Genomic DNA, 14,026 nt, shown 5'->3' with positions numbered 1-14,026 from the left:
GGGGTGATGGGCATGGGTGTCAATAAGGGAGGAGAAATAGTTTTGTCTGGCAGAAGAGAGGGCTGAGTTAAGGCAGGAAAGGATAAACTTGAAGTGAACGAGGTTGGCATGGTGTTTAGACTTTCGCCAGCAGCGTTCGGCAGCTCGAGCATAAGAGCGAAGGAGGCGGACAGTGGCAGTGATACAGGGCTGTGGGTTAGTGGTACGAGAGCGGTGAAGGGAAAGGGGAGCGAGTGAGTCTAGCTGAGTAGAACTGAGTAGAACTGCACTTGGCACACTAGATGTGGTAAATCAATTGCAGCGATGGATTACTGGATGGATTAATGAATGGATGAATGGATAGATGGTTGAATGAGATAGATGAATCTGAGAAGTTGGATGGGATCTGTATCCATTTTTTATTCCCGTTCTTCCACGGGTCGTACCTGACCTAAGTGTGCTCCTTCTTCTCCACCTCTTCAAAGCTTTACTGAAGGACATCTCCAAGAGGTCTTCCTTAGCTAAGTCCTCTTTCCCTTTTCATCCACTCCCTTCTGTGTCGCCATGACTTGCTCTCTTTATTCATCCCCTCCCAGCCCCACATCACTTACTTCCATAACCGTAATGTATTTATTCATATTAATGCCTGTCTCCCACTCCAGACTGTAAGGGTCATTTGGGGCAGAGAATGTGTCTGTTATATTGTTACACTATAGTCTCCCAAGTTCTTAATACAGTGCTCTACATACCGTAGGCACTCAGTAAATACGATTGACTGACTCCTAAATTATTTTTTATTATTATCATCATCATCATCATCCTCAGTCAAAAGTATTTATTGAGCACTTACTGTGTGCAGAACACTCTACTAACATCATGGGAGAGTACAATACAACAAAATCTAGCAAAACGTTCCCTGCTCATACCAAACTAGCAGTCTAGACCACCTAATTGAATATTTGGTCAGCCTACTGGATAAAATCACCCATACCTGGAACAGTTCTGGAAGGCTGAAATGTATCGGATATTAGATCGGGATTCCACAGGCTATCCCTCCTACCCGCAATACTTTAGGAAAAATCAAAGCAATGGAAAGAATAATTGCGGTCTATCTATCTATATTCTAATCCCGGCTCTGCCACTAGTCTTCTGTGTGACCTTGGGCAAGTCCCTTCACTTCTCTGGCCCTCAGTTACCTCATCTGTAAAATGGGGATTGAGACTGTGAGCCCCACGTGGGACAGGGTACTGTATTCAACCCGATTTGCTTGTATTCATTCATTCATTCAGTCGCATTTATTGAGTGCTTACTGTATGCAGAACATTGTATTAAGCGACTGGGAAATACATATCTGCAACATATAGAGACGGTCCCTACCCAACAATGTACTCACAGTTAAGAAGGGGGAGACAGACAACAAAACAAAACAGGTAGACAGGTGTCAATACCATCAGAATAAGTAGAATTATAGCTATATATATATCCTTAATGAAACAGAGTAATAAATATGTACAAATATACACAAGTGTTGTGGGTAGAGGAAGGAGGTAGGACAGAGGGAGGGAGGGGGGCGATGGGGAGGGGAGGAGGAGAGGAAAAGGTAGGCTCAGGCTGGGAAGGACTCCTGTAGGAGCTGATCTCTCAGTGGGGTTTTTACGGGAGGTGAAATGCATCCACCCCAGTGCTTAGTACAGTGCCTGGCACAAAGGAAGTGCTTAACAAATACATAATAGTCATCATTATCATAATCATAAAGTGATAAAAATAATTATTATCATCATTAATGCACTTGGAAGATACTCTAGAAAACAGTTACAGATCCCTCTAAATATACTGTTACAAAACTCTGCAGGGGGTAGCTGGATATATAAATTCATGCATAAATTCATAGGCTCCTGATCATAATCATAATTATTTATCATAATCATAGTGATCAATATTATCATTATACTCTTTATTAACAATTTACATGCAAAAGCTTGTAACAAGTGCTGAGTAGAAACAAAACCATTAGCTCAGACAAAGTGCCTGGCCATAAGAGGCTCAGAATATAAGAGAAAGAGACATGTGCATTAAATCCTCAGGTTACAGAGAGACCCAGAGAGGTTAAGTTGGTTACACAGCTGGTCAGTGGAAGGGTTGGCATAAGAACCCAACTGTCATGGCTCCCAGTGGTCTGATCACACCCCTCTAGACTGTAAACTCCTCATGGGCAGGAAACGTGCCTACCAAAGATTTTCTTTATCTTCCCCTCCAAACCCCATTCTCTCCTTGATTTTCTCATCACCGTAGATGACCCACCATTCTTCCTATCTCACAAGCTCATAACCTTGGCATTATCTGTGACTCCTCTTTCTCATTCAACCCCCAAATTCAATCCATCACTAAATCCTGTAGGTTCCACGTTCACAACATCGCTAAAATCTGCCCTTTCCTCTCTATCAGAACTGCTACCACGTTAATCTAATCCATTATTCTATACACCTTGATGACTTTATCAGCCTCCTTGCCTCCTTTCTCTCCCCATTCCAGTCCATAATTCACTCTTCTGCACGGATCAATTTTCTATTTAAGCCTTCGTTCCGTGTTTCCCCACTCCTCGAGAACCTGCAGCGTTTACCCAATACACCTCCACATCAAACGGAAACTCCTCACCACTGGCTTTAAAGCACTCAATAATCTGACCCCTCCTACCTCACCTCGCTACTTTCTTACTACAACCCAGACAGCACACTTTGCTCCTGTAGTAAATATGATTGATTGACTGATGGATTGAATATCGGCACAAGGAAACGGACATTTCCACCTATAGAGGAGTCTCGGGGAATCTCCTTGTTAAGACTGTCCACAGAGCAGCTTTCATGTCCCGGTTCCTCAGGCTGTAGATGAGGGGATTCAGGGCCGGGGGCATGACGGCGTAGAACACGGACATCAGTAGGTAGAACACCGAGGAAGAGTGTGAGGGCAGCTTGAGATAGCCAAACACGCCTATGGAGTGGAAGACGGTGACGACGACGAGATGGGGCAGGCAGGTGGAGAAGGTTTTGGCCCAGGCCTCTGCGGCCGGCATTCTTAATGCAGCCTGGAAGATGTGCACGTACGAGACGACAATGGAAATGGAACCTACCACACCTATGATTATCCCAAAGGTCACGCTCACGTCGATGTCGGAGTGGTCTTCAGAGCAGATGATCTTCAGCAGGGAGGAGACGTCACAGAAGAACTACTGGACGGCGTTGGACCCGCAGAAGGACAAGGAGAAATCAAAGCTGAAAACAAGACCCCTAATAGCCCTCCCCTGACCAGAAGGTGGCCACCATCTTCTCACAAGCCCCTGATTTCATGAGGGCCTCGTAACGCAGGGGAAGGCATATGGTAGCATAGCGGTCATACGACATCGCCATGAGGATGAAAAACTCCGAGACAGCAACAGGACCACCAGGAAGAGCTGAGTGGCATAGCTCAAGAAGGAGATGGATCGGCAGTTAGTCATGGAGATGGTGGTGGATTTGGGGACGGGGACGGAGATGAAGCAGAGATCGATGAGGGCCGGGTTCCTGAGGAAGAAGTACATGAGGGTGTGGAGGCGCCCGTCGAGGGCAGTGTCAGCGACTATGAGGAGATTCCCCGTTAGGGCCACCAGGTAGACAAGGAGGAACAACGCTGCGTGGACCACCTGCAGCTCCCGGATCTTCAAGAATCCCAGCAGGAGGAATTCCCTCACTGTGGAGACGTTGGGCTTGTACTGCAAAATGTCCTTGGGCATCATGATAGGACCTGATTTCAGACAGGGATTAAAAACATTCAGGGAGAAACTCACATCGCAAGATAATGCCCTTGTCTAGAAATGAACCTCAATCAATCCATTAATCAATCAATGGTATTTATTGAGCTCTTACTGTGTTCAGAACACTGTACTAAGCACTCGGGAGAGTCCACTACAACAGAGTTGGTAGACGCGTTTCCTGCTCACAGCGAACTCGCAGTCTCGAAGGGGAACCTCACCTGTTCATCTCGTCCTGTCTCCTCTCTCAATTCAGGACAAAACGGAGAACTTTCCACGTTGATAATGTCTATTTTATTCTGAAATATCAGCAGAGATTTTGTCCAGTGTTCTGCACACAGTAAGTGCTCAATACGTTCCATTGATTGATTTGGGCTATGAAAATCTAGAATGCAGAGGTTGCATAATCACAAAATAATGTGTTTAAGGAAGGCTGATGCTGTACAATTCTCTCTGTCAGACACTACACACATGCACACAAGCCATTTCTTCCTGCAACAGAGCACACTGCGTCCAAACAGGCTTGTACTGTAGACTGGAAGTTTATTTCCTAGTCAAGACACTTTCCAGCAAAAACAAGGATTATGGCAAAATTGTGTCTATCAATAAGTTCTTACTCTCAGAATTATTAATACCATATTAATGGTATTTGTTAAGCGCTTACTATGTGTGGAGCACTGTACTAAGCACTGCAGGGGATACAAGCAAATCTGGTTGGACACAGTCCCTGGCCCACTAGGGGCTCACAGTCTCAACCCCCATTTTATGGATGAGGTAACTGAGGCACAAAGAAGTGAAGTGACTTGTCCAATGTCACGCACCAGATAAGTGGCAGAACTGGGACTACAACCCGGGTCCTCTTGAATCCTGGGCCCGCGCTCTTTCCACTAAGCAACACTGCTTTTAATTTAGAGAAATTGTGACTCTGACCCTGGTCATCCCAGTTCCCTATTGAAATTTCCTTCACCTTTCCCCTGCTCCTCTCCGGAGTCACCGGGCCGGTCCTGGGCAGGGGAGCATCAACCTCTGATGAGAGAGAGGCTCGCTCTATGTCGTCGGTCCTGGAAGCTGGTAGCATTGACAGGAGGTATGGGTGAGAGGTGAGAGCTGTCAGTATCCTCCTTCCTCTTCTCGGCTCTCTGGATTGCTTCACCTCCCCTCAGACGACGGCCGGGTTATTTCCTGGGGGATTCCCCGTGGGAAGACGGGTCCGGGTCTCCGCTGAGACAGCTGAGTGTCCGAGAATCTCGGAAGTCTGGGATCGTGGGGTCTCTGTGGACCCGGCCCCCGAAACCTTAATAATTGCCCATTCCAACGTGGTTCCTATTCTGGGACTCCTTCTTGGACAACATCAACAGACTAATCATCACTCCCTTTCTGTGATTAATAATAGTGTTCCGGTTAAGCTCTGAGGTTTGGAGCTTTATCCCATGCCATGGCTTGAGACCATCTGCAATCTGCAGCAATGCATATTAGACATTCCCCTCTTGTCTGTAAGCTCGTATGGGCAGGGAATGTGGTTATCAACCCTGATATATTGCTATATTGTATTCTCCCAAGCCCTTACTACCAAGGTCTGAATATAATAAGCGCTCAATAAATATGATTGATCTATTGATATGTATTATTTTCCCCTACTGAATTTCTATCTGCATTCTCCATTCCTCCCAAGCTCACCATCTCACTGTGCCTCTTTCCCAATTTCCCCGACTCAGACCCCTACCTCACCACCTTTCCCCTGCTTGGAGTTTCCTCTACCTTCGTATCCACCAGACCAAAGTGCTTCCCATCGTCAAAACTACTTCCTGAAACTCTGTTAAATCCACGGGACCTTCGCCGTTTTTTTTCATAATGGTACGTAGTGTTTACTATTTTCCAGAGACCGTTCTAAACACTGAACTACATACGAGCTATGGGTGAACAGACAGACAGATGGACGGGTGGATGGTAGAACGGATGGATGGAAGAACAAATGGATTCGAGGCAAGGATTTGATCAGTGGAATTCATTCATTCATTCACTCATTCAATCATATTTACTGAGCGCTTACTGTGTGGAGCGCACTGTACTAAGAGCTTGAAAAGTATTATTCAAAATAAAGAGAGACAATCCCTGCCCACACCGGGCTTACAGTTACATACTTACAGTGACAGATGACTTATCAGCCTCTGCCCCAGACATTGACAAATCCTCAGATGCTGGGCTTTCTCTTTGAACAGTTCTTTATATGGATGCCCCCACGGTCAGAACCCTGATGGGGAAAGGGATAGTCAGCAAAAGGAAACTGATATTTTGTCCCTTAGAGAGGGGAGGAGAAATCTCCCCTATAGGAGTCTCCCCAGGGCGGCCTTCATGTCCCGGTTCCTCAGGCTGTAGATTAGGGAGTTCAGGGCTGGGAGCAGCGCGGTGTAGGACACGGACACCACCACGTCCAGAACTGAGGGGGAGTCTGACACGGGCTTGAGGTAGGAGATAAAGTCGTAGAGGGGAAGGCGGTGATGACTTTGAGGTGAGGCAGGTTAGGTGTGAAAGACTTTGTCCCGACTCTTGGTGGTCGGCATCCTCAGCACGGCCCGGAAGATATGGACATAGGAGGCGAAGATGGAAACGAAGCAGACAACAGATAATGCTACCCCAGCGGTGATGGCGACATTGATGGCGAACGTAGTCCTCTGAGCAGGAGATCGTCAACTGGGAAGGGACGTCACAGAAGAACCTCTGGACGATATTGGACCCGCAGAAGCTCAGGGAAGCTCAGCAGAACACGAAACCCCAAACAGCACACCGCTGAGCCAGGAGGTGGTCACCGCCTTTCCACAGGCCGTGTTGTTCATGATGACCTCATAGAGCAGGGGGTGGAAGAATGAGGTATAGTGGTCGTAGGACATCGCCGTGAGGATGACCAGATCTGAAGCGACCAAAACTAACACCAGGAAGACTTGGGCGACAAAGCCCAGGAGGGAGATGGATCTACGATCGGTCAGGGAGATGACGACCTATTTCGGGATGGTGATGGAGATAAGGAGAGGTCGAGGACCGACAGGTTCCTGAGAAAGAGGTACATGGGGGTGTGGAGGCGCCGGTAGAGGGTGGTGACCGCGGCGATGAGGAGATTCCCCGACAGGGCTACCAGGTAGACCAGAAGGGACAACACGGCGTGGACCAGTTGCAGCTCCCGGACTCCGAGAATCCCAGCAGGAGGAATACCATCCATAGGAAGAAGTTAGAGTCCATTGATGAGATGAGTGAAGGAATTGACAGGGCAGTTGCTGGTGATACTCTATGGAGAGGAGCCAGTTATTGAATTCAAAATGATCTTTGAGTTCCCTTTAGAGACACTGAGCATTTCTGGGTAATGATGTCGACTCCCTGCACAGGAAGAGGAAAGACTTCAATTTAGAGACATTGATGAAGGAAAAGGACTAAGTCAATCAATTCTATTTATTGAGTGCCTACAGAGAACACGGTATTAGTACATCTCATCACTGCCCACAAGGAGCTACCATTCTATTGAAGCACCAAGCTTTGAACTGCGTAGAAGCAGGGTGCTATTGGGAAGAACACAGGCCCGAGAGTCAGAGGACCTGGGTTCTAATTCCAACTCTACCACTTGTCGGCTGCATAGCCATGGGAAAGTGACTTAATTTCTCTATGTCTCAGTTTTCTCAATAGTGAAATGAGGATTCGAGACCTATTTTCCCTCCTACTTAGTCAGTGAATCCCTCATGGGGCATGGACTGTGCTCTACCAGATTGTCCTGAATCTGCCCCAGCACTTACTACCTTGCTTGGCACATAATAAACACTTAAAAATATGAAGAGAATTATATTTGGTTGAGGAAACCAAAACTAAAATGAATGGCAAATAGCAGAGGTCAGAAAACATAAAGATATGTACATGACTGTTGTGAAATTTTTTCGGTAGTTTTAGAGTCATTCATTTATTTATTCATTCTGTTGTATTTACTGAGTGCTTATTGTGTACAGAGCACTGTACGTAGCTCTTGGGAAGTATAAATCTGCAACCTGCAGAGACAGTCCCTACCCAAAAATGGGCTCACAGTCTGGAAGTCAGAATCAAAGTTTAGAGTCAAACAAGAAGTGCTTTTACAAATAAATTCATCCATTTATTGGAGAGAGAATGGGCCTGGTAGACAGAAGGCCCTGTATTCTAATCCTATCTCCATTCCTTGTCTGCTGTCTGACCTGGGGCCAGTCACTTACCTTCTCTGTGCCTAGGTTACCTCATCTGAAAAATGGGGATTACAACTGTGAGCACCCTATGGGGCATGGACAATGTCCAACCTGATTAGTTTGTATCCACCCCAGTGCTTAGTACAGTACCTGGCACATAATAAGCACTTAAGAGAAGCAGCGTGGCTGAGTGGAAAGAGCACGGGCTTTGGAGTCAGAGGTAATGAGTTCAAATCCCGGCTCCTCCAATCGTCTGCTGTGTGACTTTGGGCAAGTCACTTCACTTCTCTGGGCCTCAGTTACCTCATCTGTAAAATGGGGATTAAGACTGTGAGCCCCCCGTGGGACAGCCTGATCACCTTGTAACCTTCCCAGCGCTTAGAACATTGCTTTGAACTAGTAAGTGCTTTATAAATGCTATTATTATTATTATTATTATAAAATCAAACAAACAACAACAAACCCATGTATACTCCAAACTCTATTTGCTCATGAATCTGCATTCACACTTGTACACACACAAACACAAGCATACCTCATCATTCATGTAGTCCTTTCCTAAAGCATTGCTCAGCCTACATCTCTCCTCTCCTCAACCTCCTCTCATGACAAGTTGTGTCTTTTCACAAGCAACAAAAGCTCAAAATCAGCTTGAAGTCTTTCTGCCCTATGACTGCACTTCACTCCCTTTCCATTGTACGGTATTAGTACATCTTATCACTCCCCTCAGGGTGCTTCCATTCTATTAGAAGAACCAAGCTTCGAACTGTGTAGAAGCAGGGTGCTATTGGGAAGAACAAAAGCCTGGTAGTCAGAGGACCTGGATTCTAATCCCAACTCTACCACTTGTCGGCTGCATAGCCACGGGAAAGTCACTTAATTTATCGGGCAAGTCACTTCAATTCTCTGTGCCTCTGTTACCTCATCTGTAAAGTGTGGATTAAGATTGTGAGCCCCACATGGGACAGGGACTGTTTTGAACCTGATTTGCTTGGATCCACCCCAGCACTTTGTACTGTGCCTGGCACATAGTAAGCTCTTAACAAATACCATTATTATTGTTATTATGACCCATAATCATTAATCTTTTGTTGACCACCTACATTCCACCTCTTGCCAATGGGTCACACATTCTTGGAGAACAGAGGCAGGGATTTTTAAAATATTATTTATTAGGTGCTTACTATGTGTCGAAAACTCTTCTTAGAGCTTGGATAGATCTGAATCAATTAGGTTGGACACAATCTCTAACCCACATGGGGCTCACAGTCTAAATAGGAGGGAGAATGGGAAAAACGAAGCACAGAGAAATGAAGTGACTTGCCCAAGGTCACACAGCAGACAAGCGGCAGAGCTGGATTGAGAACCCAGGTCCTCTGTCTCCCAGGCCTGGTTTTATTCCACTAGGCCATGCTGCTTCTCATGGTAAAACCTCACAAAGTGCAATGAGTATCAAATTCCCATTCATACAAGAGTCATTTGGGTCTATCTATTAGGAACCAATTCTAGCCACTCACAGATTTATTTCAAAAGAACACATTGAGTTAGGGATGAGATCAAAATTTCAATTGTTTTCAATTTTCAGGATTGAGAACAGATTAAGTGTGCAAATGAACTGCTATCTCTCTGTCATTGATAGTTTAGTCCATTAATCAAATCACCTGTAAATAAGGCACATGAAATACTGGAACAGGTTTGTCCTACGAACAATATTATTATCATCATTAATAATAAAAACAGTAATATTTACTATCTACCAGTGCTTAGGACAGTGCTTGACATAGTAAGTCCTTAACAAATACCATTAAGCTCTGGGGTAGATACAAGGTTATGAGATGTGAACAGTCCCTGGCTCACACAAAAAATATATCTTAACTCCATATTATAGATGAAGAAACTGTGGCCCAGTATGGGAAATTGATATTCCTAAGGTCACACAGTAGATCAGAGACTTGAACAAGGGTCTCCTGAATCTCATGGCCACTAGGCAACACTATCAATCAATCTATGAATCAATGGTATTCATTGAGTGCTTACTGTGCACAAAGCACTGTACTAATTACTTGGGAAAGTCCAATGGAACAGAATTCCTACTATTCTCTGTGTTGGGGTTTTCTGCCCTTTCATTGAGTCTCGCCCCTAGTGGGTATTTCCAGGATATTCATGTCAGTAGCTACATTTTTACCAAATTATGGCATATTACAACCTCATCAGGGCTTACGTACGTAATCAATCAACATTCAATGATATTTAGTAAGCACTTATTGTACGCAGAGCACTGTACTAAGCACTTGGAAAAGTACAATACAGCAGAGATGGTAGATACTTTCCTTTCCCACAACGAGCTAAGAATCTTCAGGGGAAGACAGGCATAAAAATAGACTGTGGAAAGGGGAAATAGTAGAGGATTAAGAATATTTACAGTAAGCAATGAGGGGCTGAGATTAGTATCAATCAATCACATATTCGTACTATTGAGCACTTTCTGTGTGCAGAACACTGTACTAAGCACTTGAGAGAGTAAACTAAAACAGAATTGTTAGACATGTCTACTGCCTATAGGGGAGCTCACAGCCTAGAGGGGGAAACAGACATCAATCAGTCAATCAGTGGTATTTATTGATTGCTTACTGTGTGCACACCATTGCACTAAGCACTTGGGAGAATACAATAAAACAAAGTTGGTAGACATATTTCCTGCCCATACGGAGCTCACCGTCCAAAGGGGGAGACAGACATTAATCTATCCATCAGTGGTATTTACTGAATGATTACTGTGTGCAAAGCACTGTACTAAGCACTTGGGATACAATACAACAGACACGGTTTCTGCCCACAAAGAGCTTGCAGTCTAGACAGGGAATCAGGCATTAATCATAGTGGAGGTGGGAGAGTTGATTAACACACATTCTGTAGCATAGAGTGTCTCATCAACGGATACATGCATCTCTGAGTGTAATTCAGGATACGAAGATTAGTATTCCTTGGATGTATGCCCCCGGAGCTATTTTAAAGAAGAAGCTTGGCCTAGTGGAGAGAACATGGGCCTGAGTGTCAGAGGACCTGGGTTTTAATCCTAGCTCTGCCACTTATGGGCAGTATGACTTTAGGCAATTCACTTAACTTCTCTGTGACTCAGTTCCTTCGATACCTGCTCTTCCTCTTACTTAGACTGTGAGTCCCATGTGGGACCCGCTTATCTTGTACCCAACCTAGCACTTAGTTCATGGCTAGACACGTGGTAAGTGCTTAACAAGTACCACAATAATTCTCATTATCTGATTTTTGCCCAGGTATCTATTTTCCTTCGGTGGAGAATTGTCTGTTTTAGCTGCTACCTTTCCCGTCCTTCTCAAGAACTCTAGATCAATTTGATTCAAGATGTTAGACCTTTTCTGAACTCTTGACTTTTCCCAGAATCCTCCTCACCGTCCCCTTCACGCCCTTTTTCCTCAGGGTGTAGATGAGTGGGTTAAGGGTAGGGGGTGACCACGGTGTAGAAGAGGGTCAGAAACTTGTCCAAAGTTCTAATGAAGGAGCTGTTGGGTCAGATGTAGACCACCGTGATGGACCCATAGAAGAGAGTGATCACCAGGAGGTGGGCCCTGCAGGTGCCCAGGGCCTTCTTCCAGACGGGAAGTTACTTGATCCTCAGCGCGGCCCGGGCGATGGACCCATAGGAGACCGTGATCAGGCTCAAGGACAGGAGAATCATGACCATAGTGCCCATGAAGAGGTGAATCTCATTGGCCCGGACATCCACACATGCTAATTTCAGCATGGTGGGCATCTCACAGAAGAAGTGGGGACGTCACTTGTGTCCAAGGTGGGGAAGGCAGAAGATGTCAGTGGCCTGAATCACGGTGTCCTCCACCCCATTCAGCCAGGTTAAGCCCACCAGGGCCCGGCAGAGTTGCGGGTGCATGACAGTAGTGTAGTGAAGGGGTCAGCAAACGTTGGTGTGATTGTCCAAGGCCATGACGGCCAGAAGGACGCATTCCTCCGACCCCAGGGCCTGGGTGATGTAGAGCTGGAACACACAACCGACCACAGTGGTGGTCTTGGATGGCCCCCGGAGGTTCCACAGAAGCTGGGGGATGATGCTGGTGGTGAAGCAGAGGTTCAAGAGGAAGAGGTGAGATAGGAAGAAGTACATGGGCGTACGGAGATGGAGATCCATTCGGTTCACCAAAATGATGGCGGTGTTGCCCACCAGGGTTAAGAGGTAGAAGATCAAGACAGCCACGAACAGGAACTTCTCTAACTGGGGCTAAACAGAGAAACCCACCAAGACAAAGTCCTCTCCAGACGTGTCATTTGGCATCATCCTCGTCCTTGTAGGAAAGGTGAGAGAGGAAGGGGATGAGAGAAAGAGGAAGAGGGGAAGAGGGAAAGAAAGGAAGAAGGAGAGAAAAAATGAGAATGAGGGAGAGAAAAAAAGAGTGAGGGAGGAAGGAAGAGAGAAAGGATGATGGAAATAAGGAATGGGAAAGAGGAAAATGAGGGAAAAATGAGAATGAAGGAGTAAGGGAAAGAGAGAGGAAGAGCAACGTGAGAGAGAGAGAGAGAGCGAAGGAAAGAGTGAAAAGGAGAGAAAAAGTGAGAGGAAAAGCTAGAGAGAGGAAAAGGAGTGAGTAAGAGAAAGTGTGAGGAGAGAAAAATGAATAGAAAAAGTGAGGGAAAGAGCACAAGGGAGAGGAAAGGCAAGACAGAGAGAGAGAAAGGGAAAAAGATCATGATGGGGAGAAAAACGAGAGAGCAAGGGAGAGTGAAAGGGAGAGAAATAGAAAAAGGGAGGAAACCGAGGAAGTGGGAGAAAAGGGAGCAAGGGTAGAGTGAGAGGAAGAGAAAAAATAAGAGAGAGAGTGAGGGGAAAAGTATAGAGGAGAAGAAAAGCAAGAGAGAGAGTGAGGGAAAGCAAGTGGGGGAGAAAAAGTATGAGGGGGAGAAAAGCAAAAGTGAGAGAGAGAGAGAACAAAAGGGAGAGAAAAGGTGAGAAAGGGGAAAGAGTGAGAGGGGAAAAAAGTGGGACAGTGAGAATGAGAAAAAAAGTGTGAGAGTAAAGAGAGAGAAAAACAAGAGAGGGAGAGAGCAAGGGAAAAAGAGCGAGAGGGAAAGAAAAATTGGGAGTGGGGAAAAGAGTGAGAGGGAGAAAAATGTGCAAGAAAGGATCAGAGGGAGAGAATGATAGAAGAACAATAGCAAGAGGACGAGAGAAAAAATGAGAGCAAGCTTGAGGAAAAGAGAAGGAAGGAGAAAAACATATGAAGGAGTGAAAGGGAGAGAAAAACAGGAGAGAGCAAGTGAGAAACAGAAACAAAGGAAAATCAAGTCAGTAGTGGTAGTAATAATGATAACAATAATGATAACGGCATTTGTTAAGTGCTTACTATGTGCCAAGCACTTTTCTAAGCGCTGGGGTAGTTACAAGGTAGTCAGATTGTCCTACGTGGGGCTCACAGTCTTAATCCCCCTTTTACAGATGATGTAACTGATGCACATAGAAGTTTAGTGGCTTGCCCAAGGTCACCCAGAAGTAGCCTTTATAAAGCACCCTGAGCAGATTCAGTGACATTCTGATGTAGTAGGAATGGTATTTATTTCACTCTTACTATGTGCAACGCACTGTACTAAGGTCTGGGAGTGAAACAGATTGGGTCCTTGGTCCCCAAAAAGCTCCGATTCTAAGACAATAATAATAATGATACTAATAATAATGGTATTTGTTAAGCACTTACTATATGCTAAGCACTGTTCTAAAAGCTGGGGTAGATACAAGGTAATCAGCTTGTCCCACGTGGGGCTTGTAGTCAATCCCCATTTTACAGATGAGGTAACTGAGGCACAAAGAAGTTAAGTGACTTGCCTAAAGTCACACAGTTGACAAACGGCGGACCCTGGATTAGAACCTCTAACGCCCAAGCCTGTGCTATTTCCACTGAGCTGCGCCGCTATTCTGGATCCCCTTCTGGACACCTCGGCTCCAGAGAAAGGTGGAGGAATTTGGAGAGGGGAGAAAAATGGGGGGGGGGGGGCATTTGATCCCTTGAAGAAACGTGACGTTCTTGGA

The 14,026-nt window shown here is 45.5% G+C and overlaps 1 pseudogene; it reads right to left on the bottom strand.

Moving 5' to 3' along the window:
* Window positions 1-11,340: 11,340 nt before the first annotated feature.
* Window positions 11,341-12,283, bottom strand: LOC119927157 (annotated as a pseudogene).
* Window positions 12,284-14,026: the final 1,743 nt, after the last annotated feature.

Source organism: Tachyglossus aculeatus, chromosome 4 (genome assembly GCF_015852505.1).
Source record: "Tachyglossus aculeatus isolate mTacAcu1 chromosome 4, mTacAcu1.pri, whole genome shotgun sequence".
Lineage (NCBI taxonomy): Eukaryota > Metazoa > Chordata > Mammalia > Monotremata > Tachyglossidae > Tachyglossus > Tachyglossus aculeatus.
Note: the sequence above shows the minus strand (reverse complement) of the source record. Positions and strands in the feature narration are given on the sequence as shown.